Raw genomic sequence first — 22,925 nt, 5'->3', positions numbered from 1 at the left:
ACTACTATGTCATCTACTCCAAAATAATACCTTAAATACCTTCCACTGCAGTTTAAGCCCTAGTTTCTTTTTCTATCCTCATTGGAGATTATTAGCTAGTCATACTCTTCCTCCTCCTCCTTTTGTCTCATCCAAAACAAGTTAAAAACCTTTCCTATTAAAGAATGATTTTTTCTACAAACCAGCCCACCTTCTTTCTTTAGTCTACAACCTTTTCTTTTATATGCTAAAAGGTCCAAGTAAATTAGAACTTGTCTTCAAACCCCTGTTTATATCATTGTTTTTGTGGTTTTCTTTCTCTATTCTTAACTCCTCACTAAAGATGAGATATGGAACATACTGTTTTCTCCACTATATAATTAAGAAATTATGTGTACCAATTATATGGGATATATCTTTGTTTTAATCTGCCACCTGTGCTGCCTACCCATTAAGACAACAAGACAAAATATCTTGGGAATAGCTTTGACTCCTCTGGGAGTGAAGTGGAAGGAAGAGGGATATGTTTTGATTTATTTCTGACTTGTATCTGGTGGTATATTACAGCTTCCTTGAACCAACTCTTGACAATCAATTGTGCACATTGCTTCCCAACTCTAAGCTCATGTTCAGTAATTGGTAGGTTGAAATTAGCCATGGTGAAATATTTACCTCATGGAAATCAGCAAAGGCAACAAATCAGGTCTCCTCACCCCTCAAGCTAGTGTTAAACGTATATCAGCATATGACTACCTGTTTTATAATCATTCCTGATCAGAAAGTTTATCTCAGCACCTATCTGCTTCTAGTACTTTGTAAACATAGTCAAAATGTAGTTATTGCAAGCCATATACCTATATCTATATATCTTTCTATCTATTTGCAGATTTCGGTCTGGAAGATGTAAAACTAGGCCATAGACAAAGGTGACAATCTGTAAGGAAATAAGATAACAAGTAGTAAGGTAGTGGTGGAGTAGGTGGAAAATATACTCATTCACTCCCAGGACCAAACTGGAATTACAATTAAAATATGGAACAATCGCCCTAGTTGGTTTGGCTCAGTGGATAGAGCATTGGCCTGAAGACTGAAGGGTTCCAGGTTTGATTCCAGTCAAGAGCATATGCTAGGATTGCAAGCTCAATCCCCAGTAGGGAGTATGCAGGAGGCAGCTGATCAATGATTCTCATTACTGATGTTTCTATCTCTATCTTCCTCTTCTTTCCTCCTTGAAATCAATACAAATAATATTAAAATGTAGAACGATCAACCAGAATAACCAACTAAAGACTAGCTGAAGAGGATTCTTATAACCAAGGATTTACAGAAGCTACATCGAGAGTTGTAGGAAGGATGGAGACACAAAAAGGGCTGGCCTTACTCCCAGGGGTGGTAACTGAGATTCAGGAAGGATTACCTCAGTTGCAAGGGTTCTCCCTGAGAATTGTGGGGTCTCAACCCTAAGCCAGGATCCCCAGCCAGAGCACCAGAGCCAGGAAGAGATGCCCATATAACACCCATCTGTGAAAAGCAGTTGGAAATCTGTCCACCAGGGAGAGATAGAATCTGCTAGAGATACAGGCACCTCCTTGAAGGACCAATGCACAAAATCTCATTTGTAGCCACTCAGCCTGGGCTCTGGTGGAGGGAGGGTAGATTAGAATAGAATTGTGTAAGGATAGCCTGGGGTTTGTGGCTCTTGGAAGAGCTGAAAGGACAGCCGTCAAGATCCCTGTGATAAGTACCTCTCCCATACTATAGATGCCATCTTTCTTGGATTGGGAATTTCTCCACATACGGCATCATCCTGGGGGAATGCAATGGCCTTATCTTATGGACTCCCTGTTGCCCCACCTTATGGGGCTTAGGCCCTGCTGAGGAGTCAGCTGCCTGGGTCAGGGTGTAAAGATCTGGACAGACTAGGGGTATCAGTGACTAAGTGATGTAGCATTGGAGTGGGGGCCATTTCCTCACTTTCCTGTGAACCTGACAGACACATTCCCCTTAGGAGAGATCCACTATCCCTATCCTCCCAACTTGTGGTGGCTCCATCCTATCATACATGAGGTTCCCAAGAGGTCTGGGCAGAATCCAGGACAGACTGAGTTGTGTGATTCTGGGGTGGTGGCCACGCCCCTATTTCCCACAAGGCTGACCTGCAACTCCCCCTCATGGGAGGTATAGTAACACCATTCTCCTGACACCCAGTGACCTCTCATTGCTGAGGTTGGGCTTCCAGCAGACTTTGGGACAGACTGAGTTGTGTGACTCTATTATGGGGTCTATTTTTGCCATTTCCAAATCAGTGCAGAGCCCTTCCTTTACATGGCCAAATCTTGGTCTGTTTGGGACTGATAAACTTTGCTGGCCTCAATCTGACAACTCCCTGAGACCCTGCAACATCACAAAGGTGTGCAGGCATCAACTAGGTGACAGCTAGACTGGATATACCCTGTGACATTTGCTGAATGGTCTAATACCCAGCATTGGCACTGAGTTTGAACCTGTTTCAATATGGTGAATACCACTCACCCCTACCTGGTGAATCACTGAGAACCTACCTCATGCAACTTAAGTACCACCAGAAGTTCTTTCAGTTACTGAGCCTAACCAGAAGGAGGAGGGAGATGGAGGCTGATCTTGGGGCACATTGGGCCTTTTGGTGACCTGACCCTGGATTCAGGGCTGGTGGAAGTGGCCTTGGTACATTGCTTGATCCTTCCAACACATACCCATGCCCAACAGAGGCAGCCACAAACTGTGGATTGCATGGTAGCTAGAAACAGGGTTCCCAGGGCTAGTCACAGGCAGCTTCTTACACTGACATCCACCAGAGTCTCTCCAAAGGGGCCCCAGAACCAACATACCTAGTGGCAGCTTTAGACAACATCAGGGCCAGATCCAATTAGATTCACAAGTGGCTTATACAAAGGGAGATTTCAGCAAGCACTAGTCCTTGCTGAGGTAAATTCTGCTTTGTGTGGTCACCACCTACACAAAAGATCATACACTATGGTTGAGGTTATTCATTACAGTTATCCAGCATGAGGGATGAACTCCCACAAGAACAGACCAATAGCAGTCAAGACTAAATTACCCACAAAAGTGACATTCCTAGAGCACCCTGATCAGGTGATCAAGGAGACAATGCCATTGTATTCCACAAAACACTATATCCCACAAAGACTGGGAAACATAGAAGATCTACCTAATACACAGTAACAAACACAAAGAGTCAGCCTAAATGGGGAGCCTAAGAAACATGCCCCAAATGAAAGAACAGGAAAAATATCCAGAAAAAGAACTAAATGAAATAGAAGAAAGCATTTACGAGATATAGAGTTAAAAAATGGTTATAAAGATGCTCAAGGAAATTAGTGAGAAATACAAGAGCATGAAAAAAGGACATAAAAACCATAAAAAGAACCAGTCAAATTAAGAATGCAGTATATGAAATAAAGATTACACTATAAGGAATAAACAGTAGGTTGGGTGATACAGAGGACTGAGACAGTAATTTTGGAAGACAAGGTAGCAGAAAACACACAGAGTATCAAAATAATTTTTTTTCATGTGCACTCCACTTTATTAAGCAGCAATGTCCATAAGTGACACTAGTCCAGTAGGGACATATATCTTTTTAGTTAGTTTGTTTGTTTCCTCCCCACCCATTGACCTCCTCCACCCCCTACACACCCTTCCCAAACCTTCACCACTCTATTGTCTGTGTCCATGGGCTATGCACATATGCATATAAGTTCCCTGGTTATTCACTCCCCCCACCCACACACAAACTCCGCCTTTCCTCTGAAATGTGTCAGTCTGTTCCATGCTTCTATATTTCTGGATCTATTTTGTTCATCAGTTTATTTTGTTTGTTAGATCCCACATATAAGTGAGATTATTTTCATACAGAAAAAATTTTTAAAAAGGAGGACAGTTTGAGGGATTTTGTGGACAACATGAAACATAGCAACATCCACATCATAAGAGTACCAGAAGGACAAGTGAGGGAGCAAGGGATCAAGAACCTATTTGAAGAAAGAATGACTGAAAACTTTCCTAACATTGTGAAGGAAAAAGACACACAAGTCCAGGAAGCACAGAAATCCCAAAACAAGATAAACTTAAGGAAGCCCATACCAAGACACATCATAATTAAAATGCCAAAGTTTAGGTGAACCAAGATGTTGGCATAGGTAAACACTGGTTCTTGCTGTCTTCCACATCCACATCAAAATTACAACTAAAATACAGAACAACCATTATTCAGAACCCCCTGAAAGCTGGCAGAATGAAAGTCCTACAACTATACAAGTAAAGAAGAAAGTACATTGAGACTGGTAGAGAGACAGAGTTGTGGAACAGTCTGGTCTGACACCCACATGTAGTGTGGTTTTATTCAGGATGGATATCTCCACTGCAGAGGACTCCCATGAGAAGCAAGGGGTTCCAGACCCACAACAGGCTGCTAGCCAGGGTTCCAGAGCTGGGAAGAGAAGTCCCCATAACTTAGGACTGTAAAAATTAACAGGGATTGTGGGCTGAGTGACAAGGAGGCTGCTGGAGACTCAGGCAGTCCCTCTTAAAGGGCCAGCACACGAACTTACATGGTCTCACTCCCTCTGAGCTCCAGCACTGGGCAGCGGCATTGCATCAATGAGGGATATATGGGCAGGAACTAGATTGTGAGGCATCAGGGAAGAAACTTGGGAGCAGCTTTTCCAAGATGGAGGTGCTCACAGGGGTCATTATTCCTGCTCTGGGATCTCTCCTGTCACAGAGATGACTGGTGACAATATCTGAGTTTCCGTCAGCATGGCTCACACTGTTCACTCCACCTTGGTGATTTCCTGAGATCTCACCCCAACCAACTTGCAGCCCCACCCAAGTTGTTCGCAGCAACTTTTCCATATGAATAGCCTGTCCTGGCTCAGGCATCAAACTTTCCCAAAATCACTTAAATAATGAATAGGTTAAAAATGAGATCAAGGAAGAAATCAAAAGATTCCTTGAAACAAATGAAAATGAGAACACAACAAACCCAAACCAAGGGACAGTGTGAAAGCAGTCCTAAGAGGACAATTCATAGCATTACAGGCCTACCTTAAGATGAAAAAAAAAATCTCCCCGTTCTTGTCAAGGGGGGGGGGGGGAGAATGACACATATGTAATACCCTTTGTAATACTTTAAGCAATAAAAAAAAGAAAAAAAAAAAAAAAATCTCAAATAAAAACCTAACTTTACACCTAAAGAAACTAGAAAATATAATTTGGCCAAAGTGAGTACAAGGAAGGAAATTATGAAGATCAGAGTTAAATAAACGATATGGAGTCTAAAAATGTAATACAAAAAATGGTGAAAACAAAAGCTGTTTTTTACTAGTAAAGATAAACAAGATTGACAAACTTAACCAGAGTCATCAATAAAAAATGAGAGAGGAGCCAAATAAATAAAATCAGAAATGAAAGAGGAGAAGTAACAAGTGACACCAGAGAAATACAAAGGATTGTAAGAAAATTTCAGGAACAACTATATGCCAACAAATTGGACAATCACGATGAAATAGATGAATTCCTAAAAACATACAATCTTCCAAAACTGAGTCATGAAGAATCAGAAAATCTGAATAGAAGATTAAAATTAATGTAATTGAAGCAGTAATTTTAAAATTCCCATCAAACAAAAGACATGTACCAGATGGCTTCACAGGTGATCTTTTCCAAACATTCAAAGAAGAACTAATACATAAATTTTTCAAACTATTCCAAAAATTTTAAGATGAGGGAAAGCAACCAAACTTATTCATTATCCTAATTTCAAAACCAGATAAAGATGCTACAAAGGAACAGTTACTAGTATATGACAATATCCCTGATGAACATACATACTTAAATTCTCAACACAATATTAGGAAACAGGATCCAGCAGTACATTAAAAAGATCATACACCTTGACCAAGTGGGATTTATACTGGGGATGCAAGGTTGGTACAGTATTTGAAAACCAATAAACATGATACACCAAACAAAATGAAGGATAAAAATCACATGATCATATCAATAGATGTGTAAAACGCATTTGTTAAAGTCCAGCACCCTTTTTATAATAAAAACTGTCAACAAAGTGGACTAGAGGGAAAATCCTCAATATAATAAAGGCCACGCATGACAAACCCACTGCCATTGGGCAAACCAAACTCAATGGGCAAACATTAAAAGCTTTTCCCTTAATATTGGGAACAAGACAGGGATGTCCATTTACCACTCTCATTCAATCTAGTACTCTAAGTCCTCAGCACAGAAACTGGGCAAGAATAAGAAATAAAAAACATCAAAATTGGAAAGGAGGAAGTAAAATAGTCATTATACACAGATAATATGATACTGTATACAGAGAACCCTAAAGATTCCACAAAAAATACTACAACTGATAAATGCAGTTAGTAAAGTAGAAGAATACAAAATTAATATCCAGAAATCAGTTGTATTTTTTTCCTCTGAAATAGGATTCAAATTTATTTATTTATTTATTCATGTTTACTTTTTTCTTTATTGATTAAGGTATTACATATGTGTCCCTATTGCCCCATTGCCCCCCACCCCCTCACTCATGCCCTTACCCTCCTGTTGTCTGTGTCCATTGGTTAGGCTTATTTTTTTTTTACTTTTAATTTCTTTATTGATTAAAGTATTACATATGTATCTTTATCCCCCTATAAGCCCCCAACTCATGCCCACACCCCCTGCTGTCTGTATCCATTGGTTAGGCTTATATGCATTCATACAGGTCCTTTGGCTGACCACTCCCCCTTACCCCACCCTCCCCTACCTTCCCTCTGAGGTGTGACATTCTGATCCATGATTCTCTGACTCAGGATCCGTTTTTGTTCATCAGTTTATGTTGTTCATTATATTCCATAAATGAGTGAGATCATGTGATATTTTCCTTTCTCTGACTGGCTTATTTCACTTAGCATAATGCTCTCCAGTTCCATCCATGCTGTTGCAAAAGGTAAAAATTCCTTCTTTTTTACATCAGTATGGTATTCCATTGTGTAGATGTACCACAGTTTTTAATCCACTCATCTGATGATATGCATTTAGGCTGTTTCCAAATCTTAGCTCTGGTAAATTGTGCTGCTATGAACATAGGGGTGCATATATCCTTTCTGATTGGTGTTTCTAGTTTCTTGGGATATAGTCCTAGAAGTGGGATCACTGGATCAAATAGGAATTTCATTTTTAGTTTTTTGAGGAAACTCCATACTGTTCTCCTCAGTAGCTGCACCAGTCTGCATTCCCACCAGCAGTTAACAAGGGTTCTTTTTTCTCCAAATCCTCTCCAACACGTGTTGTTTGTTGATTTGTTGATGATAGCCATGTATATTCTGTAGCTTTGGGGTGAAATATTCTGAAGATGTCCATTAATTCCATCTGATCTAGTGAGTCATTTAGGATTGCTGTTTCTTTGCTGAATTTTTGTTTAGAGGATTTATCCAGTGGTGTCAGTGGGGTATTAAAGTCCCCTACTATGACTGTATTGCTATCGATCTCTCCCTTGATATCTTCCAGAAGTTGTTTTATGTATTTGGGTGCTCCTGTCTTGAGTGCATATATGTTTACCAGAGTTATATCTTCTTGTTGAATTGCTCCCTTTAGTATTATGTAGTGGCCTTCCTTATCTCTCTCTTTTTTTTTTTTTTGCAACTTTTAAAATTTCTTTATTTATAGACATTTCAGAACCATTGAAATCGACAATGAATTTTTCCAGACATAATGTCCCCTGTTTCTCTTGAGGTACACAGTGGGCCCATCAGGTAATGCTCTGGACAGCAATGCGACTGGGCCCTGGTAGTCCACAGGCCCCAGTTTCCACGCCAAGAAACAGTACAGGTCATGAAATTCTGTGAGAAGAACAGGCCATTTCCATGTAAGTTAAAAAAAATTCCCCAATTTTTGAGTTCAATCATTTAGGCTGGGCTTAAACAGTATTTTCTTTTCTTTTTTTTTTTTAATTTTTATTTTTTTTGAATTAAATCTTTATTGTTCAGATTATATTTGTTCCTCTTTTTCCCCCCCCATAACTCCCCTCCTCCCAGTTCCCGCCCCACCCTCAGCCCTTACTCCCCACCCACTGTCCTCATCTATAGGTGCACGATTTTTGTCCAGTCTCTTCCCCCATCTCCCACACCCCTTTCCCCCTCAAGAATAGTCAGTCCATTCCCTTTCTATGTCCCTGATTCTATTATAATCACCAGTTCATTCTGTTCATCAGGTTATTTATTCACTTAATTCTTAGGTTCACTTGTTGATAGATGCATATTTGTTGTTCATAATTTGTATCTTTACCTTTTTCTTCCTCTTCCTCTTCTTAAAGGATACCTTTCAGCATTTCATATAATCCTGGTTTGGTGGTGATGAACTCCTTTAGCTTTTCCTTATCTGTGAAGCTCTTTATCTGACCTTCACTTCTGAATGATAGCTTTGCTGGATAAAGTAATCTTGGTTGTAGGTTCTTGGTATTCATCACTTTGAATATTTCTTGCCACTCCCTTCTGGCCTGCAAAGTTTCTGTTGAGAAATCAGCTGACAGTCGTATGGGTATTCCCTTGTAGGTAACTGAGTTTCTTTCTCTTGCTGCTTTTAAGATTCTCTCTTTGTCTTTTGCTCTTGGCATTTTAATTATGATGTGTCTTGGTGTGGTCCTCTTTGGATTCCTTTTGTTTGGGGTTCTCCGCGCTTCTTGGACCTGTAAGTCCATTTCTTTCACCAGGTGGGGGAAGTTTTCTGTCATTATTTCTTCAAATAGGTTTTCAATATCTTGCTCTCTCTCATCTTCTGGCACCCCTATAATTCTGATGTTGGTACGCTTGAAGCTGTCCCAGAGGCTCCTTACACTATCCTCGCATTTTTGGATTCTTTTTTCATTCCGCCCCTCCGCTTGGGTGTTTTTTGCTTCCTCGCATTTCAAACCTTTGACTTGATTCTTGCGCTCCTCTGGTCTGCTGTCGGGAGTCTGTATAATATTCTTTATTTCAGTCAGTGTATGCTTAATTTCTAGTTGGTTCCCCATCATAACATTGAGGGTCTCATTAGTTTTCTTGTAGATCTCATTAAGTTTATCGGCAGCTTCTAAACAGTTCTTGAGAGACCTTAAAAGTGTGGTTCTGAACTCTATATCTTCCATTGACAATTTTGTCCTGTTTCTTTGTCTCCGCATTTTGTTATGCTTTCTTGGTGCACCCCCTAGTGGTCTTTGTGCCCAGTCTTGTAGTTAAGCCTTGATTGTTGTAGCTAATACCAGGGAGGGTTTGACCTCCAGGCCAAGTGGCTATGAGAATCAGCTGTGTCTGCAGTGAGAGAATTTCTGTCCTCTAGGGAGGTGCTAATCTAGCCTTTGCCTGAGGCTATCTGGCAAATGCCTCTGTGCAGGGCTTGGGTGGGGCGGGTCACACAGGATAAACAGTGTGGGCCAGAGAGAGCAGTTATGGTGGCTCTCAGTCCTGTCCCCAGGGGCTCTGCCTCTCTGAGTCCCAGCACCCACTGCAAACCTGGGAGAGAAAGCTGCACTCGCTCTGACCGAAGCCAGACAGTCCCGCTTCTCCCGTTTGAGTCTGGGTCCCTAAAGACTCGCCCGTATCTGAAGCTCAGACTCTGCGACTCCCTCCCGATTGAAAACGCCAACCGCGCCCTCTGCCGCCAGCCCGCTCTGCGCACTCCGCACCTCAGAATTTGACTTCAGCACTGCGCCTCCTCTGAGTGTCCGTATGCGTTTCTCTCTCCTCCTAGTTGTAGGACTTCCACTCAGCCAGCGTTCCTGTGGTTCTGGGTGATGTCCATTCCATCTTTTAGTTTCACTTTTGAAGTAGTTGTTCAAGGCAGCAAACTCCGGCATTAACCTATGCCGCCATCTTGGTTCCTCCTTCCTTCCTTTTCTCTTGTTATGGCCTTTCCTTAGAGGTCTATTTTGTCAGATATAAGTATCGCAACCCCAGCTTTTTTTCATTTCCATTTGCCTGAAAAATTTTTTCCATCCCTTCACTCTCAGTCTGTGTGAATCCTTTGTTCTGAGGTGGGTCTCTTGCAAATAGCAAATAAATGGTTCGTGTTTTCTTATCCATTCAGCTACCCTGTGTCTTTTGATTAGAGCATTTAATCCATTTACATTTAATGTTATTATTGAAAAGTACTTGTTTGTGGTCATTTTTATTCTTAATGTTTGTGTTTCTTCTTGTCTTTCTGTTTCTTCTTTTTACAGCAGTCCCTTTAGCATTTCTTGCATTGCTGGCTTGGTGGTAATAACCCAGGGGTGGGCAAACTTTTTGACTCGAGGGCTACAATTTTGTTCTTAGACTGGACCCGAGGCCCAGAACAAAAGCATGGATGGAGTGTTTGTGTGAACTAATATAAATTCAAAGTAAACACAATTTTCAATAGTTTTATTCATTTCAAACTGGCCGGATCCAACCCGAGGGCCGTAGTTTGCCCACGGCAGTAATAACCTCTCTTAGCCCTTTTTTGTCTGTGAAGCTCCTGATTCCACCTTCAATTTTGATTGATAGTCTTTCTGGGTATAGTTTTCTTGGATTCATTCCCTTGCTTTGCACCACTTTGTATATTTCATTCCATTCCCTTATGGCCTGGTGTGTTTCTGTTGAGAAGTCAGTGGATATTCTAATAGGAGATCCCTTGTAGGTAACTTTCTGTCTCTCTCTGGCAGCCTTTAAGATTTTTACTTTGTCGTTGGTGTTTTCCAGTTTAATTATGATGTGTCTTTGTGTTGGTCTTTTGGGGTTTATCTTGTTTGGCACTCTATGTGCTTCTTGGACTTGTGTAGATTTTTTTCTTGCCAGTATCAGGGAAGTTTTCTGTCATTATTTCCTCAAACAGGTTTTCTATTCCTTGCTTCTCCTCTCTTCTGGTACCCCTATTAAGTGAATGTTGTTTCTTTTTGCATTGTCCCAAAACTCCCTTAGGCTCTCCTCTTGATTTTTAAGTTTTCTTTTTTTCCAGTTGCTCCTGTGTTTGTGTGTTTTTTCCTTCCTTGTTTCTAATTCACTGATGCCGTCCACGGCCTCTTCTAGTCTGCTCTTTAAGCCTTCCATTGTGTTCTTTATTGCAGCTATGTCGTTCTTCATTTCCTCTTGATTCATTTTCATGTTGATTACATTCTCATTCAGCTCCGTATAATTCTCATTGAGTTGTATGTATTTGTCGTCCAGCCATTTGAGCATCCTTATAACCATTACTCTGAATTCTTTCTCTGATAAGTTAGTAACCTCAATTTCATTTAACTCCCTTTTTTAGTGATTCCTCTTTCTTTCCTTTGTGGATTGCTTTTTTGTCTTCCCATGGTTTTCTGTAATGTTTTAATTGTAGCTCCGATTGCTTTGCTATCCAGTATCTTTTAGGTATGGTGTGACTGATGTGACCTCTTAGGTCTCTTGGGCTTGGTAGTCTAGTGTAGCTCCCTACTTGAGCTATTTGGGTTCTCTTGATGTAGGCCTATGAACTGGAATGGTGCAAGTGTGGTGTCTAGAAGTTAGCACCTGTGAGGGATTGTGTCCCAATTTTTGCTGTCTTGCGCCCTTGATTGAAATCATGCGTGCCCAGCGGGGACTCACAATGGCACCCAGGGACCGTCTGGTGGGGTGGTGGTGCTCAGGAGGCCTGCGTTCTGGAAATTCATGACTGTGGTGTCCAGAGTTCCGTAGTTGTGGGGTGGGCAGACTCAGCTTCTGCTGCTGCTTCAATGATTGGATACAAGTGATCCCAGCGGCAGTTCACAGGGGCACCTGTGGTGTGTTTGCCAGCAGGGTGTACTGACATACTCTGAAGGGCCCTGGCACTGAAGCCACTGGATTGCAGTCTCTGTGGGAAGGTATCCCAGAAGAGGGAATTCAGCATTTCTACAGCCCCGCAGTGCACCCCTGTTTAAGTGTGTGTCTAGTGAGGCTCACAGAGGGGCCACAGGGCTACCTGTGGTGCGGTGGTCTTGGGAGACCTGCACGCTGGAAAAGCATGCAACTGTTGTGTCCAGAGTTCTGCAGCTGTGGGGTGGGGAAGCTCATTTTTTGCTGATGCACCTGTGGTGGATAGGTGCCCATTCCCAGTGGTGGCACACAGGAGCACCACAGTGAATTTGCTAGCCCAGGTGCACTGAAGCACTCTGAAGAGCCCTGGCATTTTTAATTGAGGTGTCTTTGGGCAGGTATCCAGGATGGGTGAATTCAGAATTTTTACTGCCCAGGGGAGTGCGTCCCTATTTGTCCAAGATCAGACCCAGCAGAGGCTCACTTCGGCTTTCCAAAGTGCCCTGTGGATAGGGCTCAGGGGGAATGAGTAACTGTGACAGTGCCTTTGCTGGGCACTGAGCTCTGATGCACTCTGAGGGACTCTGGCACTGAAGGGCCCTGGTGCTTAAGGTGCACAGCTGGGTGTGTGTGGGCAGTTATTCAGGCAGAGGGAATTCAGAATTTCTACTGGGGGGCAGTGCACCTGGGTCTGTACAAAATCACACCCAGCTGAAGCTCACAATGACTCCTAAGAGAAGTCTATGGAGTGGTGTGCCTCGGAGACCTGCACGCCACAGATGCGCAAATTCGATGTTGGAGTTTTGACGCTGGGGAGGGGGAGGCTGCAGGTACTGCTGCGGGCACGGTGCTCCTTTGGAGGTGGAAATCTCAGGGTCTGCCAGTCTGGTGGGTGGGGCAGCAGGATTTTGTCTTAAGTGGCTGCTAGGTCGTGGGCAGGATCCCAGCCCTGTCTGGGTGGTGGTGCTGTGGAGTTCCTAGAAGAAGCCGCTCTCCCCTTCAAGATGGTGTCAGCTCCATGCCCCTGTCCTGCAGTCTGGGGAGTGCCCACATTAGTGGTAGTCTCTCTCTTTTCCAGAGAGCCTGGTCTGCTAGCCTCTTCTGCTCCTGCCAGATTTAACTGTCCCTCACTCACACACACACCACACACATCCACACACTCTTGTTTCATCCCCTCATGCACTCACTTCCTATCCCTCACCTCTGTCTTTCCAGCCACCATCTTTTTCCAAAGAACCGGCTCTTGGTTTCATTGATCTTTTATATTGGTTTTTTTTGGTCTCTATGTCATTTATTTCTGCTCAGATCTTTATTATATTCTTCCTTCAGGTCACTCTGGGCTTTTCTTGTTGCTCTCTTTCTAATTTGTTAAGTTGTAGAGTCAGATGATTTCCTACCTTTTTTGTATTTTTTTTGTGGCAGGCCTGTAGAGTTATAAAATTCCCTCTCAGGATTGCTTTCATTGTGTTGCATAGATTTTGGATTGTTGTGTTTTCACTGTCATTCATTTCCAGGATGTTTTTAATTTTTTCTTTGATCTCTTTGGTAACCAAATCATTATTTAATAGCATGATATTCATCTTCAAAGTGTTTGAATTTTTTGATGGTATTTATTGTAGTTTATTTCTAATAGTATGCCATTGTGATCTAAGTAGATGCATGCTATGATTTCAATCTTCTTGAATTGGAGAACCTTTTCTTGTGACCTAGTATGTGGTCTATTTTTTAAAATATCCCATGTGCACTTGAGGAGAATGTATATTCTGTGAATTTGGGGTTAATGTTCTGAAGGTGTCAATTAAGTCCATCTGATCTAGTGAGTTAATTAGGATTGCTGTTCCTTTGCTGATTTTTTGTCTAAAAGTTTTATTCAGTGATGTCATTGGTGTATTAAAGTCTCCTAGTATGATTGTATTGTTGTCAATCTCTCCCTTGATATCTTCCAGAAGATTTTTTATTTATTTTGGTTAATATATGTTTATCAGGGTTATATCTTCTTCTTGTATCGATTCATTTAGTATTATGAAGTGGCCTTCCTTATCTCTTGTTATGGCCTTCACTTTGAGGTCTATTTTGTCAGATATAAGTATTGCTACCCCAGCTTTTTTTTCATTTCCATTTGCCTGAAAGGTATTTTCCAACCGTACACTTTCAGTGTGTTTGAGTCCCTTGGTCTGAGGTGTGTCTTTTGTAGACAGCACATATATGGGTCATGTTTTTTTATACATTCAGCCACTCGATGTTTTTGACTGGATCATTTAGTCCATTTATGTATAAAGTTATTATTGATGGGTACTTCTTTGTAGCCATTTTTATTTTTTTTGCCTGTGTTCCCTCTTCACTTCATATTTCTTCTTTTACGCTAGTCTGTTTAGCATTTTTGCATTGCTGGCTTGGTAGTGATAAACTCCCTTAGCCTTTTTTGTTTGTTTGTTTTTGAGGCTCCTTTTTCCCCCTTTAATTTTGAATGATAGCTTTGCTGGATAGAGTATTCTTGGATTCAGTTTCTTGCATCACTTTGTAAATTTCCTGCCATTCTTTTCTGGCCTGATGTATTTCTGTTGAGAAATCATTTGATAATCTAATTGGAGATCCTTTGTACGTAACTTTTTGTCTCTCTCTTGCAGCCTTTAAGATTCTCTCTTTTGTCCTGAACATTTGCCATCATAATTATGATGTGTCTTGATGTGGGTCTTTTTGGCTTCATCTTGTTTGGGACTCTCTGTGCTTGTGTGACTTTTTTCTTCCCCACATCAGGGAAGTTTCTGACATTATTTCTTCAAATATGTTTTCTAACCCTTGTTCCTTTTCCTGTCATTCTGGCACCACTATTATTAGTATGTTGCCTTGTTTCATGTTGTCCCAAAGCTCCCTTAGGCTCTCCTCCTGTCTTTCAAATTTTTTCTCCAATTGCAGTTTAGTTTGGGTGTGTTTCGCTTCCTTGTCTTCTAATTTGCTAATTCGGTCTTCTGCTTCTCCTAGTCTACTGTTGAAACTTTCCATGGTGTATTTTTTTTTATTGCAGCTATGTCACTCTTTCTTTCTTCTTGATTCTTACATAAGTTGTTGATATTTTTCATCTATGTGGTTTGTGAACTATATGACCTTTATTCTGAATTCTTTTTCTGACATATTGCCTTCCTCCATTTCACTTAGCTGATTTTCTGGCGATTCCTTCTTTTCTTTCCTTTGGGCAATTCTTTGTCTACCCATTTTTCTTCTTTCCAAGGATCTAGGTTTTGAGTCTTGCAGGGGCTGCTCCTTGGGTGTCAGTGGCTCCTCGGGTGGCTGCTCCTCAGGTGTTCATGGCAGCAGCTATTCCTTAATTGGAAGTGGCTCCTCTGGTGGGCTCTGTTCACCACAGTGGTGGCTCCTCTGGCTGGTAGGGGGAGGTTGCTTACACAGCTGCTTCTCCTTGGACAGGGGTGGGCTGCTCACAAGGCTGCTTCTCCATGGACTGGGGTAGGCTACTGATGGGGCTGCTGCTCCTTGTATGGGCATGGGCTGCTTGCCAAGCTGCTTCTTCTCAATTGGGGGCAAACTGCTTGTTCAACTGCTGCTCCTGGATGGGGGAAGGCTGCATGCATGACTGCTGCTCTTCTGGCTGGTAGGGGGAGGCTGCTTATGCAGTTGCTGCTCTACAGGCAGGGGTGGGCTGCTCATGAGCCTTCTATTCCTTGAAACAGGGTGAGCTGTGCACAAGGCTGCTGCTCGTTGGATGGGTGGGACGATCACACAGCTGCTGCTCCTTGGATTGGGGTGGGCTGCTCACATAGTTGCTGCTCACATGGTCACAGTGCCCTGGGCTAAAGCATGGAGCCAGTCAGAGGGGAGGGTGCTTTGGAACTCACAGTAGCCTGCACACAGGGTTCCTGGAGTCTCAGTTACCATGGGACCACAGCAGAGACAGCAGGTCACTGGCAGGGGTGGCTGTAGATCCTGGGTGTTATTTGAGGGCACCCTTGGAGGAGATGAGGCTGGGCTTCAAAAAAGCAAGGCCTCTGAGGAAGAGTCAGCCACTCTGAGACTGTTTTCAACAATAGCAGAGGCTGCCTGGTTAGGCAAGCCCGGTTAGCCTGTCTCCAAAGGTCTTGCGGAATCTCACTCTGCCTCACTCACACACACATCCCACATGACCACACACTCTTCTTTCGCTCACTCACGCGCTCTCCCTTACTGCTGCCTTTTTCTTTCCTCTGTAGTTGGGTCTGGAGTGTTATTGACCCATTCGTGGATGGAGTCTCCTCTCTGGTTTTCTGGTTATGTGGTTTGCTCTCTAGCACATTGGCCAAACAGGATAAAATTCACCTCGACAAGACATGATACAAAGGGAATAAAACACGAATGTACTCACGACACTGATAACCCCAGTATAAGTGACCACCAGAGAAAATCAAATTAGGAGATAGAAAAGAGAGCACAAATGATATCGAAGAGAGAAAAAATGGTATGAGAGCAAAGAAAAAGAAGAATATATATATATATATATATATATATATATATATGCAGAAAACACTAGAGAACAAACAGCTAAACCAAAACATACAAACACCAAATACTCAGTAAAGAAGGTGGGGGCAGAATCTTATATATAGAAAGTAAGGTTAAGAATTGGATGAATATGGGGAGGACCTCAGTTCAGTATAGAGGAAGTAGAAAGGGGATGAGTGAATAAGAAGAAAGAGAAAGAGAAGAAAATAATAATCATAATAAAAGAGAAGAAAATAATAATCATCATAATAATAAATTTAAAAAAATGATTAAAATAGGATAAAAATTAGAATGATGGAAAAATAACGTGAAAAGAAATAGAAAATAAAGAAAAAAGAAAATAAAGGAAATAAAAAAAAAGAAAACAAAAGATAACAAAATAATAATAAAATAACAATGAAAAACTGAAGTGTTGTTCCTTTGGCTGGTTTAAGATCCCACTCTTCTGTACTGTCTGTGGCTTTTCAGTTTCCTGTTGCTGGGACTGAAGGCCTCTCTTTAGGCCAGTCCCCTGGATCTCCACTAGTTGTACTTTTATACACCAATAATGAACTATAAGAAATGGAAAGTAAAAAAAACAATCCCATTTATAATTGCATCAAAAATAAAATACATAAGAATAAATTTAACCAAGGAGGTAAAATATCCTGTACTTGGAAAATTACAAGATACTGAAGAAAGGAATTGAAGAATATGCAAGGAAGTGGAAGAATATATAATGTTCATGTGTAGGAAGATTTAACATTATTAAAATGCCCAAGCTACCCAATGCATCCTACAGATTCGACTCAATTCCTATCAAGATACCAATAGCATATTTCACGGAACTAAAACAAGTATTTCAAAAATTTATATGGAACTACAGAAGACCCCCCCAAATACAAACAATAATCTTGATAAAGAAGATCGAGGATGGAGAAATCATGCTATTTGATATTAAACTCTGCTAAAAGGCCATAGGAATCAAAACATAATGGTTCTGGCATAAAAACAGACATATAGATCAATGAAACATAATAGAGAGTCCAGAAATAAACCTGCACCGTTATGGTCAATTAACATAGGGTAGAGACAGTCTGTTCAATAAATGATGTTGGAAAATTGGACACATATATGAAAAAATGAAATTAGACCTCCTTCTTACAATATGCACAAGAATAAATTCAGCCTGACTGATCTGGTTCAGTGGTTGCGAGTTGACCTATGAACCAGGAAGTCATTGTTAAATTCCTGGTCAGGGCACATGCCCAGGTTTCAGTATCAATCACCAGTGGGGGGCATGCGGGAGACAACCAATCGATGATTCTGTTTCATCATTGATGTTTCTATCTCTCTCTCCCTCTTCATCTCTGAAATCAATGAAAATATATATCTTTTCAAAAAGAATAAATTCAAAGCAGATTAAAATTTAAATGTAGGATTCAAAACCATACAAATCCTAGAAGACAACATAGGCAGTAAAATCTCTGACATTTCTCATAGTAATTTATATATATATATATATCTTCACACAAGGGAAATAAAAGGAAAAAATAAACAAATAGGATTACATCAAATTAAAACTAAAATTTTTGAGCAGCCAAGGAAACCATCAACTGATTGAAAAGTCAACCCAATGAATGAAAGAACATATTCACCGATGATATATATGATAAGGGTTAATTTTCAATATTTATAAAGAACATATATAAGTCAACAGCAAAACAAACAATCCAATTAAAAAATGGGCAAAGAACTTGAATAGACACTTCTCTTTTTTATAAAAAAAATATTTTTATTAATTTCAGAGAGGAAGGGAGGGGGAGAGAGAGAGAAACATAGATGAGAGAATCATTGATTGGCTGCATCCTGCACGCCTCCCAGTGGGGATTGAGCCCACAACCTTGGCCCTGACCTGGAATTGAACTGTGACCTCCTGGTTCATAGGTTGATGCTCAACCACTGAGCCACGCCAGTCAGGTTCCTCTTTGGACATACAGATGACCAATAGACATGTGAAAAAAATGCTCAACATTAGTAATCATCAGAGAGATGCAAACTAAAGCCACAATGAGATATCACCTCACACCTGGCAGAATGGCAAACATCAATAAATCAACAAACAACAACTGCTGGCAAGGGTGTGGAGACAAGAGAACCCTAGGGCACTGTTGCTGGGAATGCAAACTGGTGCAGCCACGGTGGAGAACAGCATGGAGTTTCCTCAAAAAATTAAAAATGGAACTGCCTTTTGACCCAGTGATATCACTTCTGGGAATATATTCTAAGAATCCCAATACACCAATGAAGACTTGTCTGCTTTGCTCGGGAGACACTGGACCACACACCAGACCAGCTTCTCCATGAGTCATCCTTGTAGGTAGAGACAGTGATTTCCATGATTTGAAAGGAGAATTTGTCAAAAAACACCACCCTTTAAAAACTAAAGTAGTAAAAAAATACAAAGCATGAGGGATTAATTAGAGGAAGAATGGCTGGAACAGTCCACATAACAGAATTCCTCATGTTCCTGGACAGCCACTGTGAGGTGAATGTGATGTGGCTGCAGCCCTTGTTGGCCACTATCTAGGAAGATGGGCAGACGGTCATGTGCCAGGTGATCACAGCATCAGTGGGAACATGCTGGCCTTAAGCTCCTCCCATGTTGTACATGCAGGGTCCAAGTGGAGGCTGCACTTCAAATGAGATCTTGTTCCCCATTCTGAGCTAGGAAGACTGGAAGGAGCTCCTATACCCATAAAAGCACCTACAATGGCTGGATGATTATTTTCCATGAATAGAAACTACTTCAATGAACTTGGGCAGTATGACAGTGGCATGAATATCTGAGGAGGAGGAAACTTAGATGTTATTTCTGAGTTGGATGTATGGAGGTGCCGTGACCTGCATAGCAAGTTCAGGAAGGACTGCAGAAGGGCTGACACACAATGAAGACATTACACAAGAAATGAGTTTTAAGCATGGGGGGCGGGGGGCAGGTCGAACCTCTCTTGGGAAGAGGAGGAACCATGAGTCCTTGCCATGCCTGTTTTTATTCAACTTGGTTACACATTTGCCCTTAGCAATGCACAGAGGCAGAGCACCTAGTAAGCAGATAGTATCAAGGGTCAGTAAATCTCAGTAACATTTGCTCAAATATTATCAGGTCAGGAAATTGCTTTGAGAGCCTGCAATATCAGCAAGAGCAATCCCTGCTGGCATCAACCCTGCTGCTGCCCAAGGTGTATGGCCTCCCAAATTCCTTGTTGCACTTTCATGCCGATGCTGCTATGTGGTGGTCTCCAGCATGGAGGAAACTCTTCATCATCCCTTGCTCTAGAGCAGTGGTTCTCAACCTTCCTAATGCCGCGACCCTTTAATACAGTTCCTCATGTTGTGGTGACCCCCAACCATAAAATGATTTTCGTTGCTACTTCATAACTGTAATTTTGCTACTGTAAACAATATGTAATTATATATGTGTTTTCTGATGGTCTTAGGCGACCCCTGTGAAAGGGTCATTCGACCCCCAAAGGGGTCGCGACCCACAGGTTGAGAACCACTGCTCTAGAGTCAGACACATTTTCTGGAAAGGGCAACCATATGGTTCTCCTGAAGGCCAGAACACAGTAACCTATAATTATTTGAGGCTAGCACTTCTTTGGTTGAATGAATATAAGGAGCAGTATTTTTTCTTAAGATCTTATCTGAGGACTGGAAGCTAATGAAATATTAGTGAGCATGTTGAACTGAGAAAGAAATTGGGTTGTAAATCATTTAAATGGCATTTGGATACTATTTACCCAGAGATGCAGATATATGGGCTCAATGCCAAACCCCAACAACAAACACATTTTTTTTTATCAACAGAGGATAAAAAAGTCCCAAAGTCCCACACCAAAATGTCCCAAAGTTCTTCAATATGGAAGGCTCTATCACCTCCAGACCAGCAAGTGTCTGGTGGCCAAGGGAGGCCCAAAGTCAGAAGGGAGGTCTAGTAGTGCTAAGGCATGTGACTATGTGACCCAAATCAAATCTGGATTTATAATGAAGAGTGTGAATTTATTTTAAGTGATCTCCTTTGCTTGGCTATATCAGAAACTAATCAGAAGGATCTTAGGAATGGATCTCTGGGAAGAATAATTGGCTGTAGCAGGTGTCAGTTGGATAGTGCGTGAGAGTGGTTGATCCACTGAGTCAGAAAGGTTAGGTTGCTATGCCAATATGTGATGGTTCCTTCTCACAACAGTGGCATTTGGAAGGTTAAGATAGACGCCATGGCTGGAATGGTTATTCGTCATGCTTTTCCTCCTATGGAAATGCCTGGGAAGATTAGCAGAAATGAGACAACAGATATACTGAAGACAGGAGCACCGAGTGACCATCAGGAAGTGAAGAAGTATGTTACACCAAGATATTAAGGTCATTTCTGAGTTATTGTTATGGAATTTCTTGCTTATGGTAGGAAACTAGAATATAATTTTAATATTAATAGCCAGGTTTGTATAGAAAGACAATACCCAGGAAATTTGATGTGTCTATTCAAATATATTTATGCTTCTTTTTTAAAAAATTATTTACTATTGAAAGTATTACATATGTCCTCTTTTCTCCCCATAGACCCCCTCTATCCGACATATGACCCCTCAAGCCTTCACCCCACCATTTTCTGTGTCTATGGGTTATATATATGTGCATTCTTTATTAAATTTATTTGGGGTGACATTCATTAATAAGATTATATAAGTTTCAAGGGTACAATTCTATAATACATCATCTGTACATTTCATTGTATGTTCACCATCCAAAGTCTAGTCTCCTTCTGTCACCACATATTTGACCCCCTTTACCCTCTTCAACCTCTCCCAACCCCCTTCTCCTCTGGTAACCACCCTACTGTTGTCTGTGTCAATGAGGTATTTTGTATTTGTTCATTTGTTGCTTTCTGTTTTATATTCCAAATATAAGTGGAATCATATGGTTCTAATGCTTTTCATCTTACTTATTTCACTTAACATTATGCTCTCAGGATTTATGTTGTCACAAATAGCACTATTTTATCTTTTCTCACGGCTGAATAGTATTACATTGTATATATGTACAACATGTTCTTTATCCAAACATTGGTCAAAGGACACTTAGGTTGTTTACATATCTTGGCTATTTTGAATAATGCTACAATGAAAACGGGGGTACATATATTTTTAGGAACAAATGTTTTAAAAATTTTGGTAGATACCTAGAAGAGGGATTGCTGGTCATATGGTAACTCTATTCTTAATTTTTTGATGAACATCCTACTGTTTTCCATAGTAATCCTCTTTAATAATGGAATGATGTTTATCTTATCAGGAACTTTTCATTATTAGAAGACTTTAGAGGAGACCATTAATTTCTTTTTACTTTTATTATCATGTTATTAATAGATAATTTTAAACAAACTAATTGAATACACATTACTTTTAACTTCAGAATACATCATTTATAAAATTATATTTAAGAAGTTGTTAACTATTACAAATTATTTTGTTGAATTATGGTACTACTTACATTGAAAATAAAAGATCCTGCCCTAGTTGGTTTGGCTCAGTAAATAGAGTCAGCCTGCAGACTGAAGGGTCCGAGTTCATTTCTAGTCAAGGGCACATGTCTGAGTTGTGGCCTCTATCCCCAGTAGCAGGCATGTAGGAGGCAGCCAATAGATGATTCTCTCTCATCATTGATGTTTCTATCTTTCTTTCCCTCTCCCTTTCTCTCTAAAACCAATAAATATATATATTTTCCTCATTTTATTTATTTATTTATTTATTTATTTATTTATTTATTTATTTTCTAAAGTTTTACATATGTCTACTTCTTCCCCTATTGACGCCCCCCCCCCCCCGCAGCCCAGCCATTCCCACCCCGGGCAAGCCCTCCCCCCAGTGTCTGTGTCCATTGGTTATGCTAATATGCATGCATACAAGTCCTTTGGTTGCTCTCTAATGCCCTCCCACCCCTACCATTTGTCTCAGGATCTATTCTTGTTTATAAATTTATATTGATCATTATATCCAACATATGACTGAGATCATGTGATATTTATCTTTCTCCGACTGGCTTATTTTGCTTAGCATAATGCTGCCCAGTTCCATCCATGCTGTTGCAAATGGTAAAAGTTCCTTCTTTTTTTTTTATAGTGGCATAGTATTCCATTGTGTAGATGTACCACAGTTTTTTAATCCACTCATCTGCTGATGGACACTTAGGCTGTTTCCCAATCTAACCTTTGTAAATTGTGCTACTATGAACATAGGGGTGCATATATCTTTTCTGATTGGTGTTTTTAGCTTCTAGGGATACAGTCCTAGAGGTAGGATTACTGGATCAAATGGGAGTTCCATTTTTAACTTTTTTTTTTTAGATATTTTATTTTTTTTATTGCTTAAAGTAATACAAAGGGTATTACATATGTGTCCATTTTTCCCCCCGCCCTAGACAGTCCCCTAGCATCCCCTATCCCCCAGTGTCTTATGTCCATTGGTTATGCTTATATGCATGCATACAAGTCCTTTGGTTGATCTCTTACCCCCCTACCTCCTGCCCCCCAACCCTCCCAGGCCTTCCCGCTGCAGTTTGACAATCTGTTTGAGGCAGCTCTGCCTCTGTATCTATTATTGT

At 40.9% G+C, this 22,925-nt stretch overlaps 1 pseudogene; it reads left to right on the top strand.

Moving 5' to 3' along the window:
* The first annotated feature begins 18,509 nt into the window (after positions 1-18,509).
* LOC118653260 lies at positions 18,510-20,532 on the top strand (annotated as a pseudogene).
* The last annotated feature ends 2,393 nt before the right edge of the window (positions 20,533-22,925 follow it).

Source organism: Myotis myotis, unplaced genomic scaffold (assembly GCF_014108235.1).
Source record: "Myotis myotis isolate mMyoMyo1 unplaced genomic scaffold, mMyoMyo1.p scaffold_m19_p_4, whole genome shotgun sequence".
In the NCBI taxonomy this organism is placed as follows: Eukaryota; Metazoa; Chordata; class Mammalia; order Chiroptera; family Vespertilionidae; genus Myotis; species Myotis myotis.
The sequence above is the reverse complement of the archived record's forward strand: the minus strand, read 5'-3'. Positions and strand labels throughout refer to the sequence as shown.